At 47.4% G+C, this 25,237-nt stretch overlaps 13 non-coding genes across 13 annotated transcripts; all 13 read right to left on the minus strand.

Moving 5' to 3' along the window:
- Positions 1 to 460: 460 nt before the first annotated feature.
- On the minus strand, positions 461 to 542 carry trnas-gcu (transfer RNA serine (anticodon GCU)). Its single transcript has one exon. It is a non-coding gene; the product is annotated as a tRNA-Ser (tRNA).
- Positions 543 to 4,469: 3,927 nt separating this feature from the next.
- On the minus strand, positions 4,470 to 4,551 carry trnas-gcu (transfer RNA serine (anticodon GCU)). The gene has a single exon. It is a non-coding gene; the product is annotated as a tRNA-Ser (tRNA).
- Positions 4,552 to 6,919: 2,368 nt separating this feature from the next.
- On the minus strand, positions 6,920 to 7,001 carry trnas-gcu (transfer RNA serine (anticodon GCU)). Its single transcript has one exon. It is a non-coding gene; the product is annotated as a tRNA-Ser (tRNA).
- Positions 7,002 to 7,844: 843 nt separating this feature from the next.
- Positions 7,845 to 7,926, minus strand: trnas-gcu (transfer RNA serine (anticodon GCU)). Its single transcript has one exon. It is a non-coding gene; the product is annotated as a tRNA-Ser (tRNA).
- A 13,142-nt stretch (positions 7,927 to 21,068) lies between these two features.
- On the minus strand, positions 21,069 to 21,150 carry trnas-gcu (transfer RNA serine (anticodon GCU)). The gene has a single exon. It is a non-coding gene; the product is annotated as a tRNA-Ser (tRNA).
- A 535-nt stretch (positions 21,151 to 21,685) lies between these two features.
- On the minus strand, positions 21,686 to 21,767 carry trnas-gcu (transfer RNA serine (anticodon GCU)). The gene has a single exon. It is a non-coding gene; the product is annotated as a tRNA-Ser (tRNA).
- Positions 21,768 to 21,987: 220 nt separating this feature from the next.
- Positions 21,988 to 22,069, minus strand: trnas-gcu (transfer RNA serine (anticodon GCU)). The gene has a single exon. It is a non-coding gene; the product is annotated as a tRNA-Ser (tRNA).
- Positions 22,070 to 22,295: 226 nt separating this feature from the next.
- Positions 22,296 to 22,377, minus strand: trnas-gcu (transfer RNA serine (anticodon GCU)). The gene has a single exon. It is a non-coding gene; the product is annotated as a tRNA-Ser (tRNA).
- A 548-nt stretch (positions 22,378 to 22,925) lies between these two features.
- Positions 22,926 to 23,007, minus strand: trnas-gcu (transfer RNA serine (anticodon GCU)). The gene has a single exon. It is a non-coding gene; the product is annotated as a tRNA-Ser (tRNA).
- A 233-nt stretch (positions 23,008 to 23,240) lies between these two features.
- On the minus strand, positions 23,241 to 23,322 carry trnas-gcu (transfer RNA serine (anticodon GCU)). The gene has a single exon. It is a non-coding gene; the product is annotated as a tRNA-Ser (tRNA).
- A 548-nt stretch (positions 23,323 to 23,870) lies between these two features.
- On the minus strand, positions 23,871 to 23,952 carry trnas-gcu (transfer RNA serine (anticodon GCU)). Its single transcript has one exon. It is a non-coding gene; the product is annotated as a tRNA-Ser (tRNA).
- A 233-nt stretch (positions 23,953 to 24,185) lies between these two features.
- trnas-gcu (transfer RNA serine (anticodon GCU)) lies at positions 24,186 to 24,267 on the minus strand. The gene has a single exon. It is a non-coding gene; the product is annotated as a tRNA-Ser (tRNA).
- A 233-nt stretch (positions 24,268 to 24,500) lies between these two features.
- Positions 24,501 to 24,582, minus strand: trnas-gcu (transfer RNA serine (anticodon GCU)). Its single transcript has one exon. It is a non-coding gene; the product is annotated as a tRNA-Ser (tRNA).
- Between the last annotated feature and the right edge of the window lie 655 nt (positions 24,583 to 25,237).

A 25,237-nucleotide genomic window follows, 5' to 3' on the forward strand; every position in this document is an offset into this window, starting at 1 on the left:
ACGATAGGCACAATTGTGAAATGGAATATAGTCAGGAGCTGAGGAAGGAATCAAAGAGTTTCTGGAAAGGCAGTGGTGGAGGGGGGCACTAAATATGAGCAGTAAGGGACAGAAGAATTTCAATTGACAAAGGTGGACATGTCATAAAGATAACTTGCCGACGAGGATGAGATTCAAACTCACGCGTGCAGAGCACAATGGATTAGCAGTCCATCGCCTTAACCAATCGGCCACCTCGTCATTTACAGCACTGGGCCCACGGTGTTGAAAGAACCTTCCATTTCACAAAACATGGAGAAAAGCAGGTGACGACAGGCACAATTGTGAAAAGGAATATAGTCAGGAGCTGAGGAAGGAATCAAAGAGTTGCTGGAAAGGCAGTGGTGGAGGGGGGCACTAAGGGTTGAGGGACAGAAGAATTTCAATTGACAAAGGTGGACATGTCATAAAGATAACTTGCCGACGAGGATGAGATTCGAACTCACGCATGCAGAGCACAATGGATTAGCAGTCCATCGCCTTAACCACTCGGCCACCTCGTCATTAACAGCACTTGGCCCACGGTGGTGAAAGAACCTTCCATTTCACAAAACATGGAGAAAAGCAGGTGACGACAGGCACAATTGTGAAAAAGAATATAGTCAGGAGCTGAGGAAGGAATCAAAGAGTTGCTGGAAAGGCAGTGGTGGAGGGGGGCACTAAATATGAGCAGTAAGGGTTGAGGGACAGAAGAATTTCAATTGACAAAGGTGGACATGTCATAAAGATAACTTGCCGACGAGGATGAGATTCGAACTCACGCGTGCAGAGCACAAAGGATTAGCAGTCCATCTCCTTAACCACTCGGCCACCTCGTCATTTACATCACTAGGCCCTCGGTGGTGAAAGAACCTTCCATTTCACAAAACATGGAGAAAAGCAGGTGACACCAGGCACAATTGTGAAAAGGAATATAGTCAGGAGCTGAGGAAGGAATCAAAGAGTTGCTGGAAAGGCAGTGGTGGAGGGGGGCACTAAGGGTTGAGGGACAGAAGAATTTCAACTGACAAAGGTGGACATGTCATATAGATAACTTGCCGACGAGGATGAGATTCGAACTCACGCGTGCAGAGCACAACCGATTAGCAGTCCATCGGCTTAACCACTCGGCCACCTCGTCATTTACAGCACTGGGCCCACGGTGGTGAAAGAACCTTCCATTTCACAAAACATGGAGAAAAGCAGGTGACGATAGGCACAATTGTGAAATGGAATATAGTCAGGAGCTGAGGAAGGAATCAAAGAGTTTCTGGAAAGGCAGTGGTGGAGGGGGGCACTAAATATGAGCAGTAAGGGACAGAAGAATTTCAATTGACAAAGGTGGACATGTCATAAAGATAACTTGCCGACGAGGATGAGATTCGAACTCACGCGTGCAGAGCACAATGGATTAGCAGTCCATCGCCTTAACAACTCGGCCACCTCGTCATTAACAGCACTTGGCCCACAGTGGTGAAAGAACCTTCCATTTCACAAAACATGGAGAAAAGCAGGTGACGACAGGCACAATTGTGAAAAAGAATATAGTCAGGAGCTGAGGAAGGAATCAAAGAGTTGCTGGAAAGGCAGTGGTGGAGGGGGGCACTAAATATGAGCAGTAAGGGTTGAGGGACAGAAGAATTTCAATTGACAAAGGTGGACATGTCGTAAAGATAACTTGCCGACGAGGATGAGATTCGAACTCACGCGTGCAGAGCACAAAGGATTAGCAGTCCATCTCCTTAACCACTCGGCCACCTCGTCATTTACATCACTAGGCCCTCGGTGGTGAAAGAACCTTCCATTTCACAAAACATGGAGAAAAGCAGGTGACGACAGGCACAATTGTGAAAAGGAATATAGTCAGGAGCTGAGGAAGGAATCAAAGAGTTGCTGGAAAGGCAGTGGTGGAGGGGGGCACTAAGGGTTGAGGGACAGAAGAATTTCAATTGACAAAGGTGGACATGTCATAAAGATAACTTGCCGACGAGGATGAGATTCGAACTCACGCGTGCAGAGCACAATGGATTAGCAGTCCATCGCCTTAACCACTCGGCCACCTCGTAATTTACAGCACTGGGCCCACGGTGGTGAAAGAACCTTCCATTTCACAAAACATGGAGAAAAGCAGGTGACGATAGGCACAATTGTGAAATGGAATATAGTCAGGAGCTGAGGAAGGAATCAAAGAGTTTCTGGAAAGGCAGTGGTGGAGGGGGGCACTAAATATGAGCAGTAAGGGACAGAAGAATTTCAATTGACAAAGGTGGACATGTCATAAAGATAACTTCCCGACGAGGATGAGATTCAAACTCACGCGTGCAGAGCACAATGGATTAGCAGTCCATCGCCTTAACCACTCGGCCACCTCGTCTTTTACAGCACTGGGCCCACGGTGGTGAAAGAACCTTCCATTTCACAAAACATGGAGAAAAGCAGGTGACGATAGGCACAATTGTGAAATGGAATATAGTCAGGAGCTGAGGAAGGAATCAAAGAGTTTTTGGAAAAGCAGTGGTGGAGGGGGGCACCAAGGGTTGAGGGACAGAAGAATTTCAATTGACAAAGGTGGACATGTCATAAAGATAACTTGCCGACGAGGATGAGATTCCAACTCACGCGTGCAGAGCACAATGGATTAGCAGTCCATCGCCTTAACCACTCGGCCACCTCGTCATTAACAGCACTTGGCCCACAGTGGTGAAAGAACCTTCCATTTCACAAAACATGGAGAAAAGCAGGTGACGACAGGCACAATTGTGAAATGGAATATAGTCAGGAGCTGAGGAAGGAATCAAAGAGTTGCTGGAAAGGCAGTGGTGGAGGGGGGCACTAAATATGAGCTGTAAGGGTTGAGGGACAAAAGAATTTCAATTGACAAAGGTGGACATGTCATAAAGATAACTTGCCGACGAGGATGAGATTCGAACTCACGCGTGCAGAGCACAATGGATTAGCAGTCCATCGCCTTAACCACTCCGCCACCTCGTCATTAACAGCACTTGGCCCACAGTGGTGAAAGAACCTTCCATTTCACAAAACATGGAGAAAAGCAGGTGACGACAGGCACAATTGTGAAAAAGAATATAGTCAGGAGCTGAGGAAGGAATCAAAGAGTTGCTGGAAAGGCAGTGGTGGAGGGGGGCACTAAATATGAGCAGTAAGGGTTGAGGGACAGAAGAATTTCAATTGACAAAGGTGGACATGTCGTAAAGATAACTTCCCGACGAGGATGAGATTCAAACTCACGCGTGCAGAGCACAATGGATTAGCAGTCCATCGCCTTAACCACTCGGCCACCTCGTCATTAACAGCACTTGGCCCACGGTGGTGAAAGAACCTTCCATTTCACAAAACATGGAGAAAAGCAGGTGACGACAGGCACAATTGTGAAAAAGAATATAGTCAGGAGCTGAGGAAGGAATCAAAGAGTTGCTGGAAAGGCAGTGGTGGAGGGGGGCACTAAATATGAGCAGTAAGGGTTGAGGGACAGAAGAATTTCAATTGACAAAGGTGGACATGTCATAAAGATAACTTGCCGACGAGGATGAGATTCGAACTCACGCGTGCAGAGCACAAAGGATTAGCAGTCCATCTCCTTAACCACTCGGCCACCTCGTCATTTACATCACTAGGCCCTCGGTGGTGAAAGAACCTTCCATTTCACAAAACATGGAGAAAAGCAGGTGACACCAGGCACAATTGTGAAAAGGAATATAGTCAGGAGCTGAGGAAGGAATCAAAGAGTTGCTGGAAAGGCAGTGGTGGAGGGGGGCACTAAGGGTTGAGGGACAGAAGAATTTCAATTGACAAAGGTGGACATGTCATAAAGATAACTTGCCGACGAGGATGAGATTCGAACTCACGCGTGCAGAGCACAACGAATTAGCAGTCCATCGGCTTAACCACTCGGCCACCTCGTCATTTACAGCACTGGGCCCACGGTGGTGAAAGAACCTTCCATTTCACAAAACATGGAGAAAAGCAGGTGACGATAGGCACAATTGTGAAATGGAATATAGTCAGGAGCTGAGGAAGGAATCAAAGAGTTTCTGGAAAGGCAGTGGTGGAGGGGGGCACTAAATATGAGCAGTAAGGGACAGAAGAATTTCAATTGACAAAGGTGGACATGTCATAAAGATAACTTGCCGACGAGGATGAGATTCAAACTCACGCGTGCAGAGCACAATGGATTAGCAGTCCATCGCCTTAACCAATCGGCCACCTCGTCATTTACAGCACTGGGCCCACGGTGTTGAAAGAACCTTCCATTTCACAAAACATGGAGAAAAGCAGGTGACGACAGGCACAATTGTGAAAAGGAATATAGTCAGGAGCTGAGGAAGGAATCAAAGAGTTGCTGGAAAGGCAGTGGTGGAGGGGGGCACTAAGGGTTGAGGGACAGAAGAATTTCAATTGACAAAGGTGGACATGTCATAAAGATAACTTGCCGACGAGGATGAGATTCGAACTCACGCATGCAGAGCACAATGGATTAGCAGTCCATCGCCTTAACCACTCGGCCACCTCGTCATTAACAGCACTTGGCCCACGGTGGTGAAAGAACCTTCCATTTCACAAAACATGGAGAAAAGCAGGTGACGACAGGCACAATTGTGAAAAAGAATATAGTCAGGAGCTGAGGAAGGAATCAAAGAGTTGCTGGAAAGGCAGTGGTGGAGGGGGGCACTAAATATGAGCAGTAAGGGTTGAGGGACAGAAGAATTTCAATTGACAAAGGTGGACATGTCATAAAGATAACTTGCCGACGAGGATGAGATTCGAACTCACGCGTGCAGAGCACAAAGGATTAGCAGTCCATCTCCTTAACCACTCGGCCACCTCGTCATTTACATCACTAGGCCCTCGGTGGTGAAAGAACCTTCCATTTCACAAAACATGGAGAAAAGCAGGTGACACCAGGCACAATTGTGAAAAGGAATATAGTCAGGAGCTGAGGAAGGAATCAAAGAGTTGCTGGAAAGGCAGTGGTGGAGGGGGGCACTAAGGGTTGAGGGACAGAAGAATTTCAACTGACAAAGGTGGACATGTCATATAGATAACTTGCCGACGAGGATGAGATTCGAACTCACGCGTGCAGAGCACAACCGATTAGCAGTCCATCGGCTTAACCACTCGGCCACCTCGTCATTTACAGCACTGGGCCCACGGTGGTGAAAGAACCTTCCATTTCACAAAACATGGAGAAAAGCAGGTGACGATAGGCACAATTGTGAAATGGAATATAGTCAGGAGCTGAGGAAGGAATCAAAGAGTTTCTGGAAAGGCAGTGGTGGAGGGGGGCACTAAATATGAGCAGTAAGGGACAGAAGAATTTCAATTGACAAAGGTGGACATGTCATAAAGATAACTTGCCGACGAGGATGAGATTCGAACTCACGCGTGCAGAGCACAACGAATTAGCAGTCCATCGGCTTAACCACTCGGCCACCTCGTCATTTACAGCACTGGGCCCACGGTGGTGAAAGAACCTTCCATTTCACAAAACATGGAGAAAAGCAGGTGACGATAGGCACAATTGTGAAATGGAATATAGTCAGGAGCTGAGGAAGGAATCAAAGAGTTGCTGGAAAGGCAGTGGTGGAGGGGGGCACTAAATATGAGCAGTAAGGGTTGAGGGACAGAAGAATTTCAATTGACATGTCATAAAGATAACTTGCCGACGAGGATGAGATTCGAACTCACGCGTGCAGAGCACAAGGGATTAGCAGTCCATCGCCTTAACCACTCGGCCACCTCGTCATTTACATCACTAGGCCCTCGGTGGTGGAAGAACCTTCCATTTCACAAAACATGGAGAAAAGCAGGTGACACCAGGCACAATTGTGAAAAGGAATATAGTCAGGAGCTGAGGAAGGAATCAAAGAGTTGCTGGAAAGGCAGTGGTGGAGGGGGGCACTAAATATGAGCAGTAAGGGACAGAAGAATTTCAATTGACAAAGGTGGACATGTCATAAAGATAACTTGCCGACGAGGATGAGATTCAAACTCACGCGTGCAGAGCACAATGGATTAGCAGTCCATCGCCTTAACCAATCGGCCACCTCGTCATTTACAGCACTGGGCCCACGGTGTTGAAAGAACCTTCCATTTCACAAAACATGGAGAAAAGCAGGTGACGACAGGCACAATTGTGAAAAGGAATATAGTCAGGAGCTGAGGAAGGAATCAAAGAGTTGCTGGAAAGGCAGTGGTGGAGGGGGGCACTAAGGGTTGAGGGACAGAAGAATTTCAATTGACAAAGGTGGACATGTCATAAAGATAACTTGCCGACGAGGATGAGATTCGAACTCACGCGTGCAGAGCACAACGAATTAGCAGTCCATCGGCTTAACCACTCGGCCACCTCGCCATTTACAGCACTGGGCCCACGGTGGTGAAAGAACCTTCCATTTCACAAAACATGGAGAAAAGCAGGTGACGATAGGCACAATTGTGAAATGGAATATAGTCAGGAGCTGAGGAAGGAATCAAAGAGTTTCTGGAAAGGCAGTGGTGGAGGGGGGCACTAAATATGAGCAGTAAGGGACAGAAGAATTTCAATTGACAAAGGTGGACATGTCATAAAGATAACTTGCCGACGAGGATGAGATTCAAACTCACGCGTGCAGAGCACAATGGATTAGCAGTCCATCGCCTTAACCAATCGGCCACCTCGTCATTTACAGCACTGGGCCCACGGTGTTGAAAGAACCTTCCATTTCACAAAACATGGAGAAAAGCAGGTGACGACAGGCACAATTGTGAAAAGGAATATAGTCAGGAGCTGAGGAAGGAATCAAAGAGTTGCTGGAAAGGCAGTGGTGGAGGGGGGCACTAAGGGTTGAGGGACAGAAGAATTTCAATTGACAAAGGTGGACATGTCATAAAGATAACTTGCCGACGAGGATGAGATTCGAACTCACGCATGCAGAGCACAATGGATTAGCAGTCCATCGCCTTAACCACTCGGCCACCTCGTCATTAACAGCACTTGGCCCACGGTGGTGAAAGAACCTTCCATTTCACAAAACATGGAGAAAAGCAGGTGACGACAGGCACAATTGTGAAAAAGAATATAGTCAGGAGCTGAGGAAGGAATCAAAGAGTTGCTGGAAAGGCAGTGGTGGAGGGGGGCACTAAATATGAGCAGTAAGGGTTGAGGGACAGAAGAATTTCAATTGACAAAGGTGGACATGTCATAAAGATAACTTGCCGACGAGGATGAGATTCGAACTCACGCGTGCAGAGCACAAAGGATTAGCAGTCCATCTCCTTAACCACTCGGCCACCTCGTCATTTACATCACTAGGCCCTCGGTGGTGAAAGAACCTTCCATTTCACAAAACATGGAGAAAAGCAGGTGACACCAGGCACAATTGTGAAAAGGAATATAGTCAGGAGCTGAGGAAGGAATCAAAGAGTTGCTGGAAAGGCAGTGGTGGAGGGGGGCACTAAGGGTTGAGGGACAGAAGAATTTCAACTGACAAAGGTGGACATGTCATATAGATAACTTGCCGACGAGGATGAGATTCGAACTCACGCGTGCAGAGCACAACCGATTAGCAGTCCATCGGCTTAACCACTCGGCCACCTCGTCATTTACAGCACTGGGCCCACGGTGGTGAAAGAACCTTCCATTTCACAAAACATGGAGAAAAGCAGGTGACGATAGGCACAATTGTGAAATGGAATATAGTCAGGAGCTGAGGAAGGAATCAAAGAGTTTCTGGAAAGGCAGTGGTGGAGGGGGGCACTAAATATGAGCAGTAAGGGACAGAAGAATTTCAATTGACAAAGGTGGACATGTCATAAAGATAACTTGCCGACGAGGATGAGATTCGAACTCACGCGTGCAGAGCACAATGGATTAGCAGTCCATCGCCTTAACCACTCGGCCACCTCGTCATTAACAGCACTTGGCCCACAGTGGTGAAAGAACCTTCCATTTCACAAAACATGGAGAAAAGCAGGTGACGACAGGCACAATTGTGAAAAAGAATATAGTCAGGAGCTGAGGAAGGAATCAAAGAGTTGCTGGAAAGGCAGTGGTGGAGGGGGGCACTAAATATGAGCAGTAAGGGTTGAGGGACAGAAGAATTTCAATTGACATGTCATAAAGATAACTTGCCGACGAGGATGAGATTCGAACTCACGCGTGCAGAGCACAAGGGATTAGCAGTCCATCGCCTTAACCACTCGGCCACCTCGTCATTTACATCACTAGGCCCTCGGTGGTGGAAGAACCTTCCATTTCACAAAACATGGAGAAAAGCAGGTGACACCAGGCACAATTGTGAAAAGGAATATAGTCAGGAGCTGAGGAAGGAATCAAAGAGTTGCTGGAAAGGCAGTGGTGGAGGGGGGCACTAAATATGAGCAGTAAGGGACAGAAGAATTTCAATTGACAAAGGTGGACATGTCATAAAGATAACTTGCCGACGAGGATGAGATTCAAACTCACGCGTGCAGAGCACAATGGATTAGCAGTCCATCGCCTTAACCAATCGGCCACCTCGTCATTTACAGCACTGGGCCCACGGTGTTGAAAGAACCTTCCATTTCACAAAACATGGAGAAAAGCAGGTGACGACAGGCACAATTGTGAAAAGGAATATAGTCAGGAGCTGAGGAAGGAATCAAAGAGTTGCTGGAAAGGCAGTGGTGGAGGGGGGCACTAAGGGTTGAGGGACAGAAGAATTTCAATTGACAAAGGTGGACATGTCATAAAGATAACTTGCCGACGAGGATGAGATTCAAACTCACGCGTGCAGAGCACAACGAATTAGCAGTCCATCGGCTTAACCACTCGGCCACCTCGTCATTTACAGCACTGGGCCCACGGTGGTGAAAGAACCTTCCATTTCACAAAACATGGAGAAAAGCAGGTGACGATAGGCACAATTGTGAAATGGAATATAGTCAGGAGCTGAGGAAGGAATCAAAGAGTTTCTGGAAAGGCAGTGGTGGAGGGGGGCACTAAATATGAGCAGTAAGGGACAGAAGAATTTCAATTGACAAAGGTGGACATGTCATAAAGATAACTTGCCGACGAGGATGAGATTCAAACTCACGCGTGCAGAGCACAATGGATTAGCAGTCCATCGCCTTAACCAATCGGCCACCTCGTCATTTACAGCACTGGGCCCACGGTGTTGAAAGAACCTTCCATTTCACAAAACATGGAGAAAAGCAGGTGACGACAGGCACAATTGTGAAAAGGAATATAGTCAGGAGCTGAGGAAGGAATCAAAGAGTTGCTGGAAAGGCAGTGGTGGAGGGGGGCACTAAGGGTTGAGGGACAGAAGAATTTCAATTGACAAAGGTGGACATGTCATAAAGATAACTTGCCGACGAGGATGAGATTCGAACTCACGCATGCAGAGCACAATGGATTAGCAGTCCATCGCCTTAACCACTCGGCCACCTCGTCATTAACAGCACTTGGCCCACGGTGGTGAAAGAACCTTCCATTTCACAAAACATGGAGAAAAGCAGGTGACGACAGGCACAATTGTGAAAAAGAATATAGTCAGGAGCTGAGGAAGGAATCAAAGAGTTGCTGGAAAGGCAGTGGTGGAGGGGGGCACTAAATATGAGCAGTAAGGGTTGAGGGACAGAAGAATTTCAATTGACAAAGGTGGACATGTCATAAAGATAACTTGCCGACGAGGATGAGATTCGAACTCACGCGTGCAGAGCACAAAGGATTAGCAGTCCATCTCCTTAACCACTCGGCCACCTCGTCATTTACATCACTAGGCCCTCGGTGGTGAAAGAACCTTCCATTTCACAAAACATGGAGAAAAGCAGGTGACACCAGGCACAATTGTGAAAAGGAATATAGTCAGGAGCTGAGGAAGGAATCAAAGAGTTGCTGGAAAGGCAGTGGTGGAGGGGGGCACTAAGGGTTGAGGGACAGAAGAATTTCAACTGACAAAGGTGGACATGTCATATAGATAACTTGCCGACGAGGATGAGATTCGAACTCACGCGTGCAGAGCACAACCGATTAGCAGTCCATCGGCTTAACCACTCGGCCACCTCGTCATTTACAGCACTGGGCCCACGGTGGTGAAAGAACCTTCCATTTCACAAAACATGGAGAAAAGCAGGTGACGATAGGCACAATTGTGAAATGGAATATAGTCAGGAGCTGAGGAAGGAATCAAAGAGTTTCTGGAAAGGCAGTGGTGGAGGGGGGCACTAAATATGAGCAGTAAGGGACAGAAGAATTTCAATTGACAAAGGTGGACATGTCATAAAGATAACTTGCCGACGAGGATGAGATTCGAACTCACGCGTGCAGAGCACAATGGATTAGCAGTCCATCGCCTTAACAACTCGGCCACCTCGTCATTAACAGCACTTGGCCCACAGTGGTGAAAGAACCTTCCATTTCACAAAACATGGAGAAAAGCAGGTGACGACAGGCACAATTGTGAAAAAGAATATAGTCAGGAGCTGAGGAAGGAATCAAAGAGTTGCTGGAAAGGCAGTGGTGGAGGGGGGCACTAAATATGAGCAGTAAGGGTTGAGGGACAGAAGAATTTCAATTGACAAAGGTGGACATGTCGTAAAGATAACTTGCCGACGAGGATGAGATTCAAACTCACGCGTGCAGAGCACAAAGGATTAGCAGTCCATCTCCTTAACCACTCGGCCACCTCGTCATTTACATCACTAGGCCCTCGGTGGTGAAAGAACCTTCCATTTCACAAAACATGGAGAAAAGCAGGTGACGACAGGCACAATTGTGAAAAGGAATATAGTCAGGAGCTGAGGAAGGAATCAAAGAGTTGCTGGAAAGGCAGTGGTGGAGGGGGGCACTAAGGGTTGAGGGACAGAAGAATTTCAATTGACAAAGGTGGACATGTCATAAAGATAACTTGCCGACGAGGATGAGATTCGAACTCACGCGTGCAGAGCACAATGGATTAGCAGTCCATCGCCTTAACCACTCGGCCACCTCGTAATTTACAGCACTGGGCCCACGGTGGTGAAAGAACCTTCCATTTCACAAAACATGGAGAAAAGCAGGTGACGATAGGCACAATTGTGAAATGGAATATAGTCAGGAGCTGAGGAAGGAATCAAAGAGTTTCTGGAAAGGCAGTGGTGGAGGGGGGCACTAAATATGAGCAGTAAGGGACAGAAGAATTTCAATTGACAAAGGTGGACATGTCATAAAGATAACTTCCCGACGAGGATGAGATTCAAACTCACGCGTGCAGAGCACAATGGATTAGCAGTCCATCGCCTTAACCACTCGGCCACCTCGTCTTTTACAGCACTGGGCCCACGGTGGTGAAAGAACCTTCCATTTCACAAAACATGGAGAAAAGCAGGTGACGATAGGCACAATTGTGAAATGGAATATAGTCAGGAGCTGAGGAAGGAATCAAAGAGTTTTTGGAAAAGCAGTGGTGGAGGGGGGCACCAAGGGTTGAGGGACAGAAGAATTTCAATTGACAAAGGTGGACATGTCATAAAGATAACTTGCCGACGAGGATGAGATTCCAACTCACGCGTGCAGAGCACAATGGATTAGCAGTCCATCGCCTTAACCACTCGGCCACCTCGTCATTAACAGCACTTGGCCCACAGTGGTGAAAGAACCTTCCATTTCACAAAACATGGAGAAAAGCAGGTGACGACAGGCACAATTGTGAAATGGAATATAGTCAGGAGCTGAGGAAGGAATCAAAGAGTTGCTGGAAAGGCAGTGGTGGAGGGGGGCACTAAATATGAGCTGTAAGGGTTGAGGGACAAAAGAATTTCAATTGACAAAGGTGGACATGTCATAAAGATAACTTGCCGACGAGGATGAGATTCGAACTCACGCGTGCAGAGCACAATGGATTAGCAGTCCATCGCCTTAACCACTCCGCCACCTCGTCATTAACAGCACTTGGCCCACAGTGGTGAAAGAACCTTCCATTTCACAAAACATGGAGAAAAGCAGGTGACGACAGGCACAATTGTGAAAAAGAATATAGTCAGGAGCTGAGGAAGGAATCAAAGAGTTGCTGGAAAGGCAGTGGTGGAGGGGGGCACTAAATATGAGCAGTAAGGGTTGAGGGACAGAAGAATTTCAATTGACAAAGGTGGACATGTCGTAAAGATAACTTGCCGACGAGGATGAGATTCGAACTCACGCGTGCAGAGCACAAAGGATTAGCAGTCCATCTCCTTAACCACTCGGCCACCTCGTCATTTACATCACTAGGCCCTCGGTGGTGAAAGAACCTTCCATTTCACAAAACATGGAGAAAAGCAGGTGACGACAGGCACAATTGTGAAAAGGAATATAGTCAGGAGCTGAGGAAGGAATCAAAGAGTTGCTGGAAAGGCAGTGGTGGAGGGGGGCACTAAGGGTTGAGGGACAGAAGAATTTCAATTGACAAAGGTGGACATGTCATAAAGATAACTTGCCGACGAGGATGAGATTCGAACTCACGCGTGCAGAGCACAATGGATTAGCAGTCCATCGCCTTAACCACTCGGCCACCTCGTAATTTACAGCACTGGGCCCACGGTGGTGAAAGAACCTTCCATTTCACAAAACATGGAGAAAAGCAGGTGACGATAGGCACAATTGTGAAATGGAATATAGTCAGGAGCTGAGGAAGGAATCAAAGAGTTTCTGGAAAGGCAGTGGTGGAGGGGGGCACTAAATATGAGCAGTAAGGGACAGAAGAATTTCAATTGACAAAGGTGGACATGTCATAAAGATAACTTCCCGACGAGGATGAGATTCAAACTCACGCGTGCAGAGCACAATGGATTAGCAGTCCATCGCCTTAACCACTCGGCCACCTCGTCTTTTACAGCACTGGGCCCACGGTGGTGAAAGAACCTTCCATTTCACAAAACATGGAGAAAAGCAGGTGACGATAGGCACAATTGTGAAATGGAATATAGTCAGGAGCTGAGGAAGGAATCAAAGAGTTTTTGGAAAAGCAGTGGTGGAGGGGGGCACCAAGGGTTGAGGGACAGAAGAATTTCAATTGACAAAGGTGGACATGTCATAAAGATAACTTGCCGACGAGGATGAGATTCCAACTCACGCGTGCAGAGCACAATGGATTAGCAGTCCATCGCCTTAACCACTCGGCCACCTCGTCATTAACAGCACTTGGCCCACAGTGGTGAAAGAACCTTCCATTTCACAAAACATGGAGAAAAGCAGGTGACGACAGGCACAATTGTGAAATGGAATATAGTCAGGAGCTGAGGAAGGAATCAAAGAGTTGCTGGAAAGGCAGTGGTGGAGGGGGGCACTAAATATGAGCTGTAAGGGTTGAGGGACAAAAGAATTTCAATTGACAAAGGTGGACATGTCATAAAGATAACTTGCCGACGAGGATGAGATTCGAACTCACGCGTGCAGAGCACAATGGATTAGCAGTCCATCGCCTTAACCACTCCGCCACCTCGTCATTAACAGCACTTGGCCCACAGTGGTGAAAGAACCTTCCATTTCACAAAACATGGAGAAAAGCAGGTGACGACAGGCACAATTGTGAAAAAGAATATAGTCAGGAGCTGAGGAAGGAATCAAAGAGTTGCTGGAAAGGCAGTGGTGGAGGGGGGCACTAAATATGAGCAGTAAGGGTTGAGGGACAGAAGAATTTCAATTGACAAAGGTGGACATGTCGTAAAGATAACTTCCCGACGAGGATGAGATTCAAACTCACGCGTGCAGAGCACAATGGATTAGCAGTCCATCGCCTTAACCACTCGGCCACCTCGTCATTAACAGCACTTGGCCCACGGTGGTGAAAGAACCTTCCATTTCACAAAACATGGAGAAAAGCAGGTGACGACAGGCACAATTGTGAAAAAGAATATAGTCAGGAGCTGAGGAAGGAATCAAAGAGTTGCTGGAAAGGCAGTGGTGGAGGGGGGCACTAAATATGAGCAGTAAGGGACAGAAGAATTTCAATTGACAAAGGTGGACATGTCATAAAGATAACTTCCCGACGAGGATGAGATTCAAACTCACGCGTGCAGAGCACAATGGATTAGCAGTCCATCGCCTTAACCACTCGGCCACCTCGTCTTTTACAGCACTGGGCCCACGGTGGTGAAAGAACCTTCCATTTCACAAAACATGGAGAAAAGCAGGTGACGATAGGCACAATTGTGAAATGGAATATAGTCAGGAGCTGAGGAAGGAATCAAAGAGTTTTTGGAAAAGCAGTGGTGGAGGGGGGCACCAAGGGTTGAGGGACAGAAGAATTTCAATTGACAAAGGTGGACATGTCATAAAGATAACTTGCCGACGAGGATGAGATTCCAACTCACGCGTGCAGAGCACAATGGATTAGCAGTCCATCGCCTTAACCACTCGGCCACCTCGTCATTAACAGCACTTGGCCCACAGTGGTGAAAGAACCTTCCATTTCACAAAACATGGAGAAAAGCAGGTGACGACAGGCACAATTGTGAAATGGAATATAGTCAGGAGCTGAGGAAGGAATCAAAGAGTTGCTGGAAAGGCAGTGGTGGAGGGGGGCACTAAATATGAGCTGTAAGGGTTGAGGGACAAAAGAATTTCAATTGACAAAGGTGGACATGTCATAAAGATAACTTGCCGACGAGGATGAGATTCGAACTCACGCGTGCAGAGCACAATGGATTAGCAGTCCATCGCCTTAACCACTCCGCCACCTCGTCATTAACAGCACTTGGCCCACAGTGGTGAAAGAACCTTCCATTTCACAAAACATGGAGAAAAGCAGGTGACGACAGGCACAATTGTGAAAAAGAATATAGTCAGGAGCTGAGGAAGGAATCAAAGAGTTGCTGGAAAGGCAGTGGTGGAGGGGGGCACTAAATATGAGCAGTAAGGGTTGAGGGACAGAAGAATTTCAATTGACAAAGGTGGACATGTCGTAAAGATAACTTCCCGACGAGGATGAGATTCAAACTCACGCGTGCAGAGCACAATGGATTAGCAGTCCATCGCCTTAACCACTCGGCCACCTCGTCATTAACAGCACTTGGCCCACGGTGGTGAAAGAACCTTCCATTTCACAAAACATGGAGAAAAGCAGGTGACGACAGGCACAATTGTGAAAAAGAATATAGTCAGGAGCTGAGGAAGGAATCAAAGAGTTGCTGGAAAGGCAGTGGTGGAGGGGGGCACTAAATATGAGCAGTAAGGGTTGAGGGACAGAAGAATTTCAATTGACAAAGGTGGACATGTCATAAAGATAACTTGCCGACGAGGATGAGATTCGAACTCACGCGTGCAGAGCACAAAGGATTAGCAGTCCATCTCCTTAACCACTCGGCCACCTCGTCATTTACATCACTAGGCCCTCGGTGGTGAAAGAACCTTCCATTTCACAAAACATGGAGAAAAGCAGGTGACACCAGGCACAATTGTGAAAAGGAATATAGTCAGGAGCTGAGGAAGGAATCAAAGAGTTGCTGGAAAGGCAGTGGTGGAGGGGGGCACTAAGGGTTGAGGGACAGAAGAATTTCAACTGACAAAGGTGGACATGTCATATAGATAACTTGCCGACGAGGATGAGATTCGAACTCACGCGTGCAGAGCACAACCGATTAGCAGTCCATCGGCTTAACCACTCGGCCACCTCGTCATTTACAGCACTGGGCCCACGGTGGTGAAAGAACCTTCCATTTCACAAAACATGGAGAAAAGCAGGTGACGATAGGCACAATTGTGAAATGGAATATAGTCAGGAGCTGAGGAAGGAATCAAAGAGTTTCTGGAAAGGCAGTGGTGGAGGGGGGCACTAAATATGAGCAGTAAGGGACAGAAGAATTTCAATTGACAAAGGTGGACATGTCATAAAGATAACTTGCCGACGAGGATGAGATTCGAACTCACGCGTGCAGAGCACAACGAATTAGCAGTCCATCGGCTTAACCACTCGGCCACCTCGTCATTTACAGCACTGGGCCCACGGTGGTGAAAGAACCTTCCATTTCACAAAACATGGAGAAAAGCAGGTGACGATAGGCACAATTGTGAAATGGAATATAGTCAGGAGCTGAGGAAGGAATCAAAGAGTTGCTGGAAAGGCAGTGGTGGAGGGGGGCACTAAATATGAGCAGTAAGGGTTGAGGGACAGAAGAATTTCAATTGACATGTCATAAAGATAACTTGCCGACGAGGATGAGATTCGAACTCACGCGTGCAGAGCACAAGGGATTAGCAGTCCATCGCCTTAACCACTCGGCCACCTCGTCATTTACATCACTAGGCCCTCGGTGGTGGAAGAACCTTCCATTTCACAAAACATGGAGAAAAGCAGGTGACACCAGGCACAATTGTGAAAAGGAATATAGTCAGGAGCTGAGGAAGGAATCAAAGAGTTGCTGGAAAGGCAGTGGTGGAGGGGGGCACTAAATATGAGCAGTAAGGGACAGAAGAATTTCAATTGACAAAGGTGGACATGTCATAAAGATAACTTGCCGACGAGGATGAGATTCAAACTCACGCGTGCAGAGCACAATGGATTAGCAGTCCATCGCCTTAACCAATCGGCCACCTCGTCATTTACAGCACTGGGCCCACGGTGTTGAAAGAACCTTCCATTTCACAAAACATGGAGAAAAGCAGGTGACGACAGGCACAATTGTGAAAAGGAATATAGTCAGGAGCTGAGGAAGGAATCAAAGAGTTGCTGGAAAGGCAGTGGTGGAGGGGGGCACTAAGGGTTGAGGGACAGAAGAATTTCAATTGACAAAGGTGGACATGTCATAAAGATAACTTGCCGACAAGGATGAGATTCGAACTCACGCATGCAGAGCACAACGAATTAGCAGTCCATCGGCTTAACCACTCGGCCACCTCGTCATTTACAGCACTGGGCCCACGGTGGTGAAAGAACCTTCCATTTCACAAAACATGGAGAAAAGCAGGTGACGATAGGCACAATTGTGAAATGGAATATAGTCAGGAGCTGAGGAAGGAATCAAAGAGTTTCTGGAAAGGCAGTGGTGGAGGGGGGCACTAAATATGAGCAGTAAGGGTTGAGGGACAGAAGAATTTCAATTGACATGTCATAAATATAACTTGCCGACGAGGATGAGATTCGAACTCAAGCCTGCAGAGCACAATGGATTAGCAGTCCATCGCCTTAACCACTCTGCCACCTCGTCATTTGCAGCACTGGGCCCACGGTGGTGAAAGAACCTTCCATTTCACAAAACATGGAGAAAAGCAGGTGACGACAGGCACAATTGTGAAAAGGAATATTGTCAGGAGCTGAGGAAGGAATCAAAGAGTTGCTGGAAAGGCAGTGGTGGAGGGGGGCACTAAATATGAGCAGTAAGGGTTGAGGGACAAAATAATTTCAATTGACAAAGGTGGACATGTCATAAAGATAACTTGCCGACGAGGATGAGATTCGAACTCACGCATACAGAGCACAACGGATTAGCAGTCCATCGCCTTAACCACTCGGCCACCTTGTCATTTACAGCACTGGGCCCACGGTGGTGAAAGAACCTTCCATTTCACAAAACATGGAGAAAAGCAGGTGACGATAGGCAAAATTGTGAAAAGGAATATAGTCAGGAGCTGAGGAAGGAATCAAAGAGTTTCTGGAAAGGCAGTGGTGGAGGGGGGCACTAAATATGAGCAGTAAGGGTTGAGGGACAGAAGAATTTCAATTGACAAAGGTGGACATGTCATAAAGATAACTTGCCGACGAGGATGAGATTCGAACTCACGCATGCAGAGCACAATGGATTAGCAGTCCATCGCCTTAACCACTCGGCCACCTCGTCATTTACAGCTCTGGGCCCTCGGTGGTGAAAGAACCTTCCATTTCACAACACATGCAGAAAAGCAGGTGACGATAGGCACAATTGTGAAATGGAATATAGTCAGGAGCTGAGGAAGGAATCAAAGAGTTTCTGGAAAGGCAGTGGTGGAGGGGGGCACTAAATATGAGCAGTAAGGGTTGAGGGACAGAAGAATTTCAATTGACATGTCATAAAGATAACTTGCCGACGAGGATGAGATTCGAACTCAAGCCTACAGAGCACAATGGATTAGCAGTCCATCGCCTTAACCACTCGGCCACCTCGTCATTTACAGCTCTAGGCCCTCGGTGGTGAAAGAACCTTCCATTTCACAACACATGGAGAAAAGCAGGTGACGATAGGCACAATTGTGAAATGGAATATAGTCAGGAGCTGAGGAAGGAATCAAAGAGTTTCTGGAAAGGCAGTGGTGGAGGGGGGCACTAAATATGAGCAGTAAGGGTTGAGGGACAGAAGAATTTCAATTGACAAAGGTGGACATGTCATAAAGATAACTTGCCGACGAGGATGAGATTCGAACTCACGCGTGCAGAGCACAATGGATTAGCATTTCATCGCCTTAACCACTCGGCCACCTCGTCATTTACAGCACTGGGCCCACGGTGGTGAAAGAACCTTCCATTTCACAAAACATGGAGAAAAGCAGGTGACGACAGGCAAAATTGTGAAATGGAATATAGTCAGGAGCTGAGGAAGAAATCAAAGAGTTGCTGGAAAGGCAGTGGTGGAGGGGGGCACTAAATATGAGCAGTAAGGGTTGAGGGACAGAAGAATTTCAATTGACATGTCATAAAGATAACTTGCCGACGAGGATGAGATTCGAACTCACGCGTGCAGAGCACGAGGGATTAGCAGTCCATCGCCTTAACCACTCGGCCACCTCGTCATTTACAGCAAGTGGCCCACGGTGGTGAAAGAACCTTCCATTTCACAAAACATGGAGAAAAGCAGGTGACACCAGGCACAATTGTGAAAAGGAATATAGTCAGGAGCTGAGGAAGGAATCAAAGAGTTTCTGGAAAGGCAGTGGTGGAGGGGGGCACTAAGGGTTGAGGGGCAGAAGAATTTCAATTGACAAAGGTGGACATGTCATAAAGATAACTTGCCGACGAGGATGAGATTCGAACTCACGCATGCAGGGCACAATGGATTAGCAGTCCATCGCCTTAACCACTCGGCCACCTCGTCATTTACAGCTCTAGGCCCTCGGTGGTGAAAGAACCTTCCATTTCACAAAAAATGGAGAAAAGCAGGTGACGATAGGCACAATTGTGAAATGGAATATAGTCAGGAGCTGAGGAAGGAATCAAAGAGTTTCTGGAAAGGCAGTGGTGGAGGGGGGCACTAAATATGAGCAGTAAGGGTTGAGGGACAGAAGAATTTCAATTGACATGTCATAAATATAACTTGCCGACGAGGATGAGATTCGAACTCAAGCCTGCAGAGCACAATGGATTAGCAGTCCATCGCCTTAACCACTCTGCCACCTCGTCATTTACAGCACAGGGTCCACGGTGGTGAAAGAACCTTCCATTTCACAAAACATGGAGAAAAGCAGGTGACGACAGGCACAATTGTGAAAAGGAATATTGTCAGGAGCTGAGGAAGGAATCAAAGAGTTGCTGGAAAGGCAGTGGTGGAGGGGGGCACTAAATATGAGCAGTAAGGGTTGAGGGACAGAAGAATTTCAATTGACATGTCATAAAGATAACTTGCCGACGAGGATGAGATTTGAACTCACGCGTGCAGAGCACAAGGGATTAGCAGTCCATCACCTTAACCACTCGGCCACCTCGTCATTTACAGCAAGTGGCCCACGGTGGTGAAAGAACCTTCCATTTCACAAAACATGGAGAAAAGCAGGTGACACCAGGCACAATTGTGAAAAGGAATATAGTCAGGAGCTGAGGAAGGAATCAAAGAGTTGCTGGAAAGGCAGTGGTGGAGGGGGGCACTAAATATGAGCAGTAAGGGTTGAGGGACAGAAGAATTTCAATTGACAAAGGTGGACATGTCATAAAGATAACTTGCCGACGAGGATGAGATTCGAACTCACGGGTGCAGAGCACAAAGGATTAGCAGTCCATCTCCTTAACCACTCGGCCACCTCGTCATTTACATCACTAGGCCCTCGGTGGTGAAAGAACCTTCCATTTCACAAAACATGGAGAAAAGCAGGTGACACCAGGCACAATTGTGAAAAGGAATATAGTCAGGAGCTGAGGAAGGAATCAAAGAGTTGCTGGAAAGGCAGTGGTGGAGGGGGGCACTAAGGGTTGAGGGACAGAAGAATTTCAATTGACAAAGGTGGACATGTCACAAAGATAACTTGCCGACGAGATTCGAACTCACGCGTGCAGAGCACAATGGATTAGCAGTCCATCGCCTTAACCACTCGGCCACCTCGACATTTACAGCACTGGGCCCACGGTGGTGAAAGAACCTTCCATTTCACAAAACATGGAGAAAAGCAGGTGACGACAGGCAAAATTGTGAAATGGAATATAGTCAGGAGCTGAGGAAGGAATCAAAGAGTTTCTGGAAGGGCAGTGGTGGAGGGGGGCACTAAGGGTTGAGGGACAGAAGAATTTCAACTGACAAAGGTGGACATGTCATATAGATAACTTGCCGACGAGGATGAGATTCGAACTCACGCGTGCAGAGCACAACCGATTAGCAGTCCATCGGCTTAACCACTCGGCCACCTCGTCATTTACAGCACTGGGCCCACGGTGGTGAAAGAACCTTCCATTTCACAAAACATGGAGAAAAGCAGGTGACGATAGGCACAATTGTGAAATGGAATATAGTCAGGAGCTGAGGAAGGAATCAAAGAGTTTCTGGAAAGGCAGTGGTGGAGGGGGGCACTAAATATGAGCAGTAAGGGACAGAAGAATTTCAATTGACAAAGGTGGACATGTCATAAAGATAACTTGCCGACGAGGATGAGATTCAAACTCACGCGTGCAGAGCACAATGGATTAGCAGTCCATCGCCTTAACCAATCGGCCACCTCGTCATTTACAGCACTGGGCCCACGGTGTTGAAAGAACCTTCCATTTCACAAAACATGGAGAAAAGCAGGTGACGACAGGCACAATTGTGAAAAGGAATATAGTCAGGAGCTGAGGAAGGAATCAAAGAGTTGCTGGAAAGGCAGTGGTGGAGGGGGGCACTAAGGGTTGAGGGACAGAAGAATTTCAATTGACAAAGGTGGACATGTCATAAAGATAACTTGCCGACGAGGATGAGATTCGAACTCACGCGTGCAGAGCACAATGGATTAGCAGTCCATCGCCTTAACCACTCGGCCACCTCGTCATTTACAGCACTGGGCCCACGGTGGTGAAAGAACCTTCCATTTCACAAAACATGGAGAAAAGCAGGTGACGACAGGCAAAATTGTGAAATGGAATATAGTCAGGAGCTGAGGAAGGAATCAAAGAGTTTCTGGAAGGGCAGTGGTGGAGGGGGGCACTAAATATGAGCAGTAAGGGTTGAGGGACAAAATAATTTCAATTGACAAAGGTGGACATGTCATAAAGATAACTTGCCGACGAGGATGAGATTCGAACTCACGCATGCAGAGCACAACGGATCAGCAGTCCATCGCCTTAACCACTCGGCCACCTCGTCATTTACAGCACTGGGCCCACGGTGGTGAAAGAACCTTCCATTTCACAAAACATGGAGAAAAGCAGGTGACGATAGGCAAAATTGTGAAAAGGAATATAGTCAGGAGCTGAGGAAGGAATCAAAGAGTTTCTGGAAAGGCAGTGGTGGAGGGGGGCACTAAGGGTTGAGGGGCAGAAGAATTTCAATTGACAAAGGTGGACATGTCATAAAGATAACTTGCCGACGAGGATGAGATTCGAACTCACGCGTGCAGAGCACAATGGATTAGCAGTCCATCGCCTTAACCACTCGGCCACCTCGTCATTAACAGCACTTGGCCCACAGTGGTGAAAGAACCTTCCATTTCACAAAACATGGAGAAAAGCAGGTGACGACAGGCACAATTGTGAAATGGAATATAGTCAGGAGCTGAGGAAGGAATCAAAGAGTTGCTGGAAAGGCAGTGGTGGAGGGGGGCACTAAGGGTTGAGGGACAGAAGAATTTCAATTGACAAAGGTGGACATGTCATAAAGATACCTTGCCGACGAGGATGAGATTCGAACTCACGCGTGCAGAGCACAATGGATTAGCAGTCCATCGCCTTAACCACTCGGCCACCTCGTCATTTACAGCACTGGGCCCACGGTGGTGAAAGAACCTTCCATTTCACAAAACATGGAGAAAAGCAGGTGACGATAGGCACATTTGTGAAATGGAATATAGTCAGGAGCTGAGGAAGGAATCAAAGAGTTTCTGGAAAGGCAGTGGTGGAGGGGGGCACTAAATATGAGCAGTAAGGGACAGAAGAATTTCAATTGACAAAGGTGGACATGTCATAAAGATAACTTGCCGACGAGGATGAGATTCGAACTCACGCGTGCAGAGCACAATGGATTAGCAGTCCATCGCCTTAACCATTCGGCCACCTCGTCATTAACAGCACTTGGCCCACAGTGGTGAAAGAACCTTCCATTTCACAAAACATGGAGAAAAGCAGGTGACGACAGGCACAATTGTGAAATGGAATATAGTCAGGAGCTGAGGAAGGAATCAAAGAGTTGCTGGAAAGGCAGTGGTGGAGGGGGGCACTAAATATGAGCAGTAAGGGTTGAGGGACAGAAGAATTTCAATTGACAAAGGTGGACATGTCATAAAGATAACTTGCCGACGAGGATGAGATTCCAACTCACGCGTGCAGAGCACAATGGATTAGCAGTCCATCGCCTTAACCACTCGGCCACCTCGTCATTCACAGCACTGGGCCCACGGTGGTGAAAGAACCTTCCATTTCACAAAACATGGAGAAAAGCAGGTGACGATAGGCACAATTGTGAAATGGAATATAGTCAGGAGCTGAGGAAGGAATCAAAGAGTTTCTGGAAAGGCAGTGGTGGAGGGGGGCACTAAATATGAGCAGTAAGGGTTGAGGGACAGAAGAATTTCAATTGACAAAGGTGGACATGTCATAAAGATAACTTGCCGACGAGGATGAGATTCGAACTCACGCGTGCAGAGCACAATGGATTAGCAGTCCATCGCCTTAACCACTCGGCCACCTCGTCATTCACAGCACTGGGCCCACGGTGGTGAAAGAACCTTCCATTTCACAAAACATGGAGAAAAGCAGGTGACGATAGGCACAATTGTGAAATGGAATATAGTCAGGAGCTGAGGAAGGAATCAAAGAGTTTCTGGAAAGGCAGTGGTGGAGGGGGGCACTAAATATGAGCAGTAAGGGTTGAGGGACAGAAGAATTTCAATTGACAAAGGTGGACATGTCGTAAAGATAACTTGCCGACGAGGATGAGATTCGAACTCACGCGTGCAGCGCACAATGGATTAGCAGTCCATCGCCTTAACCACTCGGCCACCTCGTCATTAACAGCACTTGGCCCACAGTGGTGAAAGAACCTTCCATTTCACAAAACATGGAGAAAAGCAGGTGACGACAGGCACAATTGTGAAATGGAATATAGTCAGGAGCTGAGGAAGGAATCAAAGAGTTGCTGGAAAGGCAGTGGTGGAGGGGGGCACTAAATATGAGCAGTAAGGGTTGAGGGACAGAAGAATTTCAATTGACAAAGGTGGACATGTCATAAAGATAACTTGCCAACGAGGATGAGATTCCAACTCACGCGTGCAGAGCACAATGGATTAGCAGTCCATCGCCTTAACCACTCGGCCACCTCGTCATTCACAGCACTGGGCCCACGGTGGTGAAAGAACCTTCCATTTCACAAAACATGGAGAAAAGCAGGTGACGATAGGCACAATTGTGAAATGGAATATAGTCAGGAGCTGAGGAAGGAATCAAAGAGTTTCTGGAAAGGCAGTGGTGGAGGGGGGCACTAAATATGAGCAGTAAGGGTTGAGGGACAGAAGAATTTCAATTGACAAAGGTGGACATGTCATAAAGATAACTTGCCGACGAGGATGAGATTCGAACTCACGCGTGCAGAGCACAATGGATTAGCAGTCCATCGCCTTAACCACTCGGCCACCTCGTCATTCACAGCACTGGGCCCACGGTGGTGAAAGAACCTTCCATTTCACAAAACATGGAGAAAAGCAGGTGACGATAGGCACAATTGTGAAATGGAATATAGTCAGGAGCTGAGGAAGGAATCAAAGAGTTTCTGGAAAGGCAGTGGTGGAGGGGGGCACTAAATATGAGCAGTAAGGGTTGAGGGACAGAAGAATTTCAATTGACAAAGGTGGACATGTCGTAAAGATAACTTGCCGACGAGGATGAGATTCGAACTCACGCGTGCAGCGCACAATGGATTAGCAGTCCATCGCCTTAACCACTCGGCCACCTCGTCATTAACAGCACTTGGCCCACAGTGGTGAAAGAACCTTCCATTTCACAAAACATGGAGAAAAGCAGGTGACGACAGGCACAATTGTGAAATGGAATATAGTCAGGAGCTGAGGAAGGAATCAAAGAGTTGCTGGAAAGGCAGTGGTGGAGGGGGGCACTAAATATGAGCAGTAAGGGTTGAGGGACAGAAGAATTTCAATTGACAAAGGTGGACATGTCATAAAGATAACTTGCCGACGAGGATGAGATTCGAACTCACGCGTGCAGAGCACAATGGATTAGCAGTCCATCGCCTTAACCACTCGGCCACCTCGTCATTTACAGCACAGGGTCCACGGTGGTGAAAGAACCTTCCATTTCACAAAACATGGAGAAAAGCAGGTGACGACAGGCACAATTGTGAAAAGGAATATTGTCAGGAGCTGAGGAAGGAATCAAAGAGTTGCTGGAAAGGCAGTGGTGGAGGGGGGCACTAAATATGAGCAGTAAGGGTTGAGGGACAGAAGAATTTCAATTGACATGTCATAAAGATAACTTGCCGACGAGGATGAGATTTGAACTCACGCGTGCAGAGCACAAGGGATTAGCAGTCCATCACCTTAACCACTCGGCCACCTCGTCATTTACAGCAAGTGGCCCACGGTGGTGAAAGAACCTTCCATTTCACAAAACATGGAGAAAAGCAGGTGACACCAGGCACAATTGTGAAAAGGAATATAGTCAGGAGCTGAGGAAGGAATCAAAGAGTTGCTGGAAAGGCAGTGGTGGAGGGGGGCACTAAATATGAGCAGTAAGGGTTGAGGGACAGAAGAATTTCAATTGACAAAGGTGGACATGTCATAAAGATAACTTGCCGACGAGGATGAGATTCGAACTCACGGGTGCAGAGCACAAAGGATTAGCAGTCCATCTCCTTAACCACTCGGCCACCTCGTCATTTACATCACTAGGCCCTCGGTGGTGAAAGAACC

The sequence above is a fragment of the Osmerus mordax genome, chromosome 11 (genome assembly GCF_038355195.1).
Source record: "Osmerus mordax isolate fOsmMor3 chromosome 11, fOsmMor3.pri, whole genome shotgun sequence".
Classification (NCBI taxonomy): Eukaryota; Metazoa; Chordata; class Actinopteri; order Osmeriformes; family Osmeridae; genus Osmerus; species Osmerus mordax.